Source organism: Myzus persicae, unplaced genomic scaffold, assembly GCF_001856785.1.
Source record: "Myzus persicae strain clone G006 unplaced genomic scaffold, MPER_G0061.0, whole genome shotgun sequence".
NCBI classification, from domain to species: Eukaryota; Metazoa; Arthropoda; class Insecta; order Hemiptera; family Aphididae; genus Myzus; species Myzus persicae.
The window spans coordinates 389784-398785 of record NW_019102620.1 but is presented as its reverse complement, the minus strand read 5'-3'; positions in this window follow the sequence as shown (position 1 = coordinate 398785).

Genomic DNA, 9002 nt, shown 5'->3' with positions numbered 1-9002 from the left:
TAGTATCTCCCTAAATACAATTGGTCAGCACAATTAAATATACATTATAATATGTGTGCAAAGAAAACTTTCGTCGAATCAGCAGAATTACAGATGATTCATGTGAAAAATCTCAACAGCGTTTAATTTATACGCAAGCAAAGCGTTTGTTTAATTGAAGGTACAGACAATTACGTCGGATTATGTATGTGCGTATGTATATATAATCACGCTGCACTAGGCAATTAGATAAAAATACGAGCAAAAATATTTATCAAATATTTGTAAATTTATTTTTCATTTTAAATGCGGATGACGTAGAATTAAACGAAAAAAAAAAGGGATTGTGTTAAGGCTCAATCACAGTAAGCATGCGTACATGGTATACTTATATTACACGATGCGCGCGATGGAAATCGTTGAAATGTTGACGATTTCGTGTTTCAGACAGATTTATAGATCTGTTGTAGCCGCAACAGTCGCGGTGCAGGCTGCAGACAGCAGTATACCTACGTACAATAATTAGTTTTACTCGTCAAACTCCCCGTCCTCGGAGAAAAAATAAATAAATTATCACACCTATAACGTATTTAATTAAACGAGGACGACAATTAATTTAATTTAACCAATCAGCAATGTTTTTCTACTGACACATATCACTGGGGGTCTTTGCAGTCACCGTTACCGCGGTAGCTATATCATATCACAATATGTGTAAAATATAATATAGGTGTGTAGGTATTCCTCTTCGCGCGGATCGGAACACGTTTGACACGCATTCCTAAAATTATTATAAATGCTTTGAATATTTTTCAAGATACGTGACTAGTGCGGAATAAAAAGAACAAATTGTTTACGTCTCGGCGTATGGATATATTTTAGCCGACGAGTCTTCGAAAAACAAAATGTTGTGGAAACAAAAAATAAATCATCAATCCCAGCAGGCACAACGCGTTCGGAATCTGTAAATCAGTACGAGTACAACGCGTTGGAGATGTAATAATGAGAGCCTCGGAGTGGCATATAAGTATATTATTGGCGTATAAAAAAAACATATACACGTAGAAAGTAAATCGTTAGCAACTTTCTGTACGCACTGCAGAATGGACCACCACGCGGTTTTTTTCGATTTCCCGTATTAGGCTTACAGGAAAAAGGACGAAACACAACGTGCGCGTCCTGTATACAGCCGTACTTGCAGAGGTTTCTTAAACAGATAATATATTTATGTATAGATGGTGACACGTAGAAAGCTCGACAAGCTCGTATTCGTGTACCGTGGCTGCATCGCTTTTATATTATTGTATTGTCGTCGAACACTCATTATATAATTCACAGCACAGCAGTATAAGAAAATGAGCTGTTCATTATCGCTGTATGTAATCGGGTATTAACCGTAAATATTATGACTGTAATTACGTTATAATAATAATTATTATTATATTATTTGCGGGCCGACGAAATAAATATGATCTTCACTTTGTAGGTTTCAGAGAAGCAGTTTTACCAGAGAACGGCGACACTGAAACCAGAACACCGACCTTGGGGATATAATAATAATATATTATGCTAATATAATCGTATTTTACTTCACATGTTTTCTATGGTCGTTTGTTGGGCATTTTATTTTTCATTATGTCAATTTTTTTTCTTCGATCGTCGTCGTTATATAGTTATGCAGGATGTATTGATATCGTTATTGTAAATATAATTACTGCTCGTTATGCGTTCGTGAATATTATTATTATCTGTGTTCAGTTCGTATGGGAGCGTGTAATGTTATACAAGACATGCTCCTTCTAACGAACGTTCTTTATCGCTTTTCCTATGTAGAAATGCATAAATTATTGTCAATCATAAGACAGTTGAAAATATATCAACTAGTAAAAAATATATTATATACAGGGTGATTCAATAAGCATGTTCATCCCCATTTTTTCCTTTAATAACGAATTTATTCAAATTCTGATTTTTGGAATTTTTCAATCTAATCAAAGACCATATTTTCAAATCTTGAATTTTTTTGCACTACTTAAGGAGGGCCCTGTGGTGACACAAACTTCTGTTTTTCAGATGAGAACCTCCCTGTAAATTAATTGATAATTTTTTTTTAAATGTTGATGTTGTTATTTAAATGTTTGTACTAAGGATAAGATTCCTTAAAACTAGTTTTACATAAATATAAATTAGACTTAAAATTGGATCTAGTATTTATTATACTTGGGCTATTTTTGATACTAAAAATTGTTATTAAAAAATGTTTAAAAAATTATTATTAGCGATTGATTAATATTAATTAATACAATTTTCAAATCACCATGGCCTAAATATCTTATAAACTCATTACTATTATAGACCAGGGATCACCAAATGGTGGCCCGCGGGCCACATCCGGTCCGTTGATGAATTGTAACCGGCCCGCAGACTAGGAGAAAAGAAGCCGATAATATCTTATCTTTGTACATTAGTTTTGGCCAATCGGCATATTACAATAAATATTATGTACATGCTTTGCATTTTTATGGCTCTCGAGAATTTTCCGAATTCTTAATAATATGGCCCACGGAAAGTATTAATTGGTGACCCCTGCTATAGACCTTTTATCCTTAGAACTCAAAGTTAAATAACTCAAAACCTACTAATACAAATTTTGATTTTGATACGTCAAAAATTTCAGAAAAATGATCTACTGTATAATTTATAGTTGAATAGGGAAGTTCTCATTTGAAAAACAAAATTTTGCATCTCCACGGGACACTCCTTAAGTAGTCCAAAAAATGTTAAGAATTTGAAAATATGGCCTGAAAGTATATTCAAAAATTAAAAAAATCAAATTTTGATTAGCTGAATTGATGAAGAAAAAAGGGGGTGAGCATGCTTGGTAAATCACCCTGTATGGCTGTATGTATATATTAAATTATTTTATAATTATGATTAAGATATTTAATCAAATAAACATGTCAAATTATGTGTTTTTTATGATTTAGTTTTAACATATAATTATATTATATTATATTACATACCAATATAGTCAATATTATTATTCGTTAATTCTTATAAAAAACTGATAACTTTGATTTTAAATCAATGATTTTATTGAACCACTTAACTATCATTATTGTTTTAGTTTCTTTTTATAAACTTAAGTATTAATTTTACACTTAATATAAAAAGCAATTATATTTATAAGTTGTGCATACTCGTATTTAACATTTAATGGAACTATGTTCTGAAAAAAATTAAATCAATTAAATCATTGTATCAGTCGTTGCTTAATCTTTTGAAATGATAAATATTTAAATAAATTGAGTATATATTATATATAGAGATTAAGCAACAACTGATATATCGATTTGATTTAATGATAGTTTAATTTTAATAAGATAGTTCCAATAAATGTCAACATTCAAAGCCTAATATAAACTTAACTTTTATTATAAGCTACCTAAATAATAATTGATTAGATCTGACAATCGTGATCATAATTATACATATAAAATAAATACTTTTTTATACTAGCGCAGACAAGTTGTGTAGGGACTTTAGGACTTATGGCAGCCAAGCCCGGATTAAGTGGGGCAGGGGCGACACGGTCGCAGGTTCCATCTTTATCCCCAGCATATTTTTTTATAATCTTTAAAAAAAAAAGTTATAAGTAGGTAGTAAATACAAAATAAAAATATTCTGAATTTTGTATCACTAAAAATGTCTAAACGATAATAGATATTAAATTGATTACAATATGATGAAGCTTATAAAACGGGAGTTATGTACTACATATTGTACGCATAGATGATATAAAGGCTTTATCATCTATGATTGTATGTGGTGATATAGTACACAATTATGCAATTATAATATATCTACAGTACTAAAAATGTAGTGATACAGTTTTTTTGATGTTAAAGTTGAAAGGGGGCCAACTATAAGTGTATTGTGTCCCGAGGCCCAATTCATCCTTAATCCGAGGTTAACTGAAGCTACAACTTACAACACGAATAAAAATGTATTTAATTAACTAGACATCAATGACTGCTCGTGAACCAAATAATTGATGAGGAAAATATTTTAAGCTCTTTGAGAGACACTACATGTTCTGAAAACTACAAACATGATTAAAGAAAACTTATTATACATCTTTATAATTGTGACTTAAAGGTACATAATCATTTTAAGGAGAACGTTAAATGAATGATCTTTATAGGTCGATTTAATAAGAAATATTAGGACTAAATACCTATTTTCATTTGGTGAAATGTCATCTTATATAGTATAAGTAATAACTAATAGAACAATTAACTTTTACTTTGCATTTTTTTTTCTGTCTAATAATTAATTTGATTACATATTTTCGGCTCCTTTCACAATAATATATTATTATTTGTGCTGGTCGACTGAGGACAGATATTTTTTACCTTGCTCGGGATAGAGTGTGAATGAAGATAGCTTCTAACTCGTAACAGCGTCACAGTTATTTTGTTATCATACATTTTATCATTTTCTGGATTAATTTATTAATTTAAATTACAAAAAAAAAAAATACATAGTATAATTAAAGAAACTTTAAAATGGTATCTGTAAATAACTCTATGACATGTTAATAGCTATATTTTGTTTCATAAAATATATAATAGAGTAGTAGACAGTTTAAAATCCTAGGTAGGTATAATATAATATATTTCAAAAATCCAATAATATTCCTGTTATTTTAACAACATAATTTAATATTAAGTAGGTATATAATTTAGAATATATTTTTGATAGGATTTTTTTTCGCAAAATGATCAAAATGTTAGAGTTAATTTTTTTTTACTAAAAACTATAAATTACTAACCCAAAAGGCAATATTAGTTAGAAATTAGAATTAGCTTGAAGTTCAGTTGAACGATTTCGAAAATAGAATATATCTATGTATTTATCATGTATGTAATATAACCTATCTATTTTATAATATTATATATTTTATAAATATACTGTAATTTTCAGATAAGCTTCTGTAAAATCATATTATTTCAATAATAACTAATTAATTAACGTCAAAGCAAATATTGACAATACATTGTTTTTCCCTATCAGAAATATTTTCTGAGAAATAATATTAAAAATATTTTCGTCGTCCACTGAAAAATAATTAGATGATGTGTTTTTGTTTGTACATCAATATTTGATTAACATATTAATAAAAGAAGAATTTACTTATTCATAAAAAGGTAAAATAATATATTCTTCCTGAGAACAATAATTTCCGTATATTTCTGATTTATTCAATGAACGATTAATCGAGATAACGTTTAAATGTTCATAGAAAACCATTTTAAATTCAAATTCTTGATATTATATTTTACACAGTTTTATTGATAAAAAGCCAAGGTTAGGTCAGATTGAGAAATGTATTGCATACACTATAATAGTATAAATGTATAATCAATACGTCGTTTTGATGTGCATACTTGCAAGTTGCAGTAGATGTACATAAGTGTGTAACTGTAATGATGTTTAAGTAAACAACTTCCAGTATATAGCATGATACACAGCACATATTATACATACATATTTTAACGAATATGTATTTATAGAAAGACAATTATAGAAACAATTGTATATTATATACAATTTTGAATTTATAAAAATATATAAAAAAAGAACAATAATAATGTCTATTGTTTAACGATTGATTTATAATAAATATCCAATGCCTAAGTTTTGTCAATGTACCTACTACAAAATATTACCAGTTGATAACGGGTTATCGTTATTTTTGCATCCCAGTATGCGATCAAGTTCAGCGTCAACTATTATACAGTCAAATTAAAATAATCTCAATTACAAATTTGCTATTAAAAATAATTTGAATCAACTAATACTCTCGTGATTGAAAATGTGATGAATATTCGATTGGTCTAACAGTCATAAAAATAAGGCAAAAAATAATTATAATATGGTTGGACTTATATTCTTCATCCTGAGATTCATACAACTACCTATTCAATGAATAATATCATAATATCATATTTATAATTTGTTTATGAAGACATGAAAAAATTTAAATGTTTGAAAAAGTTGTGACATGGTACTAAATATAACTATTATTGAGTTACTATAGTAAAATTATAAAATATACTATGATTATAATTCACACTAGACGGTAAAAGATCAAGCAGTAACAATACTTGAAATTCTAGCAATCATTTGTAAAGCCGTTCATCACCTAATAGGTACCTACCTACCTATATTTTTAATTATATGCTACATAATTAATACAACTAATAATATAATACATATTTAATTTTTTTTTTAATTATTGTGTATCTAATTAAAAATTCCAACTAGTAGTTTATCAGTTATTAAAATGTTCGTACTAAGGATAAAATACCTTAAAAATGTTTTATCGAAAATATAAAACAAATATAATATTGGATCTAGTATTTATTAGTAATTATTGTACTTTGACCATTTTCACTAATTATAAATTTGTGTAGATTATTATAAATTACTACAACTTTAAAGTCATCATATAGTACACATTACTTAGTACACAAAATTAAATAATTCAAAAACTACTCCTTCAAATGGGGATTTCAACAGGTAGGGTTTTCAAGATTTACAGAAAAATACACTGAATAATTTATAATGGAAAAGGGGAGTACTCATTTAAAAAACAAAAGTTAGTATCTTTAAGTAGAACATTCCTTAAGTAGTACATTCAAGTATATTTCAAGATTCTTAAATGCAAGTTTTAAATAACTGCATTATTGAAGAAAAATCGGTGAGCATACTTGGTGAATCACAATATATATTTAAATAAATATAGTTCCCAGACCCCAGTTAATGCTTACGCCGAACATTGGTCCGTTGGAAAAATAATAATGGTGTCTTTATTAAAAGTAGTTCAATTTTATGTCTATTTTAACTGCCCAAGGGGCAAGGTCTTGTAATTTATTTGCTAGTTCTACAAATATTTATTTTATAGTTGTATGCTCATTGCCGCTATTGTCCCACATATTTAAATTATTGTTATATTTGATTAAATAAGCTAGGTGGTGTTGTTTTTTCAGACCTCTTTAAATTATAATATAAACGCGGTTGCAATAATTTATCGTCATTTTTATGTTAATTTAAGTTCTTATAACAACTATGCTATAATATATTACAAAAGTTTAAATGAGTTAAGTGAAATGCAGGAGAAAAATTGACATTAAGGACATTGATATATTATGATCATTGTCTGTTGCTGCACCTCCACTGTTATTTAAATACCTCCATAAGACATATGAAATTTTTAATTTACTTTTTCGAGTTATTATACTTTCAATCAATTACTGAATAATGTTAAAAGTAAAAGATTATATCCACATTACACAGATCGTAAATGTCCTATGTTGTGGACCTTAAACAGAGATTACAAATTCATCATATCTCAGTAAAGTTTAATAATGATTATCGTTTTAAATAATATCATAGCTATATACATCATACAAGTAAGTAATACTTTTTTGGTGAGACCCAAAACCAGCACGTCAAGCAAGATTGTTTGGATAACAGTTTGAGCATAGAGTAATGTGAGTGGAGTATAATATTGAACAAGTAAATTCAAGTACCAATTGATTATAATATATGTGCACAAATATAGCAAAATATGTTTTTTTCTTTACTACATTTTACGACTCTGAACCAATATTTGTGTCTGAACTATTGACAACTTTAAAGACAGCGCTCCAGCTGTATTCAAGTGGTAACATTTGTCACACCCTATATTTATATATTATACATTAAACACATACTATATGGTATTCTAGTACAAAATGTACACACCCAACACTGTCCGACCTGTCCAATTTATGACTTCCATTATTAAAATGTTACACGACAATAACCATCAACACGAGCGAAATCATCTATACATTTATTAACAGCCATTTCCAAGACAGTAAAGTACTATTTTAAATATAATAATTACTATAGATCTATAAACCAAACGTGTCTTATTATTAATAAAAACCTCATACACAGCTAGTGCTCTAACCCCCAGCTATACAGAATACTTTTCAGAATAAGGAATAGAAAACCTTCTCTGGATAACTAATACCGTAACAACATTCTTCCGATCACGTTGCAGAGTGGTTCGAATAATTTAGAAATTATTTGTCATGGATACTACCATGTTCATGAAATAAGATTTTAATTTTAAATCTTCGAAGATTATGTCTCAGAAAATGTTACGATGTACGTTAATTATAACTGTACAAGCTATCTATAATAATACTACCCGTTATGGTTTATTATTATTATTATTTTTTTTTTATTTAGAACTTCTAGTAAAAACTGTTGCAGTGCGACAGTTAAAATATTGATTTTGCACAATTAAAGTATTTACAGATATCATATAAGTATATGATACATATTATACACGTATCATATAAGTGATAGTTAAAGTAATTAAGCATAATGGTATAATATTAAAAATGATAATAAACACAGATAAGAAAGAGAACCGTAATTAATGTATAAACCTAATGACAAAAATAATTGGGAGTTAATGTCTTGACTATTTGTTCATTAATATGTTAGATAGAAATGAGTTTATAATGGAAGTTAAGACGGAAAGGAATTTTGAAAAAGCTAAATTAAGATGTGAATTTTGTGGAGGCATACGATGACGGGAAAAATAGAGGAGAGTTGTTGTGGAGGGGACTAGGGGAATAAGTTTTTTGTCTATGAGGTACTTTTGTGAGAGTTGGAGGACTCGATTTTTGGGCGATTTAGAATGGATTGGTAGAACACTATAACCGGCACCTCTTGAAACTGTCCTTATGATCCTCGGAACAGTGGCCGCATTTAGCTGGACTGGAGCGATTCTCGGTACAGCTATCTGACTCATGAGGCTCGCCACATTTGACACAGCGAGATGAATGATGGCAGTATCTTATGTGTGACCATAGTCTTGACTATTGAAATATTGAGGTTGATATTATGTCGTTTTATTTGATTACCCACCTATAATAATTACTCACGAATGACCTGAG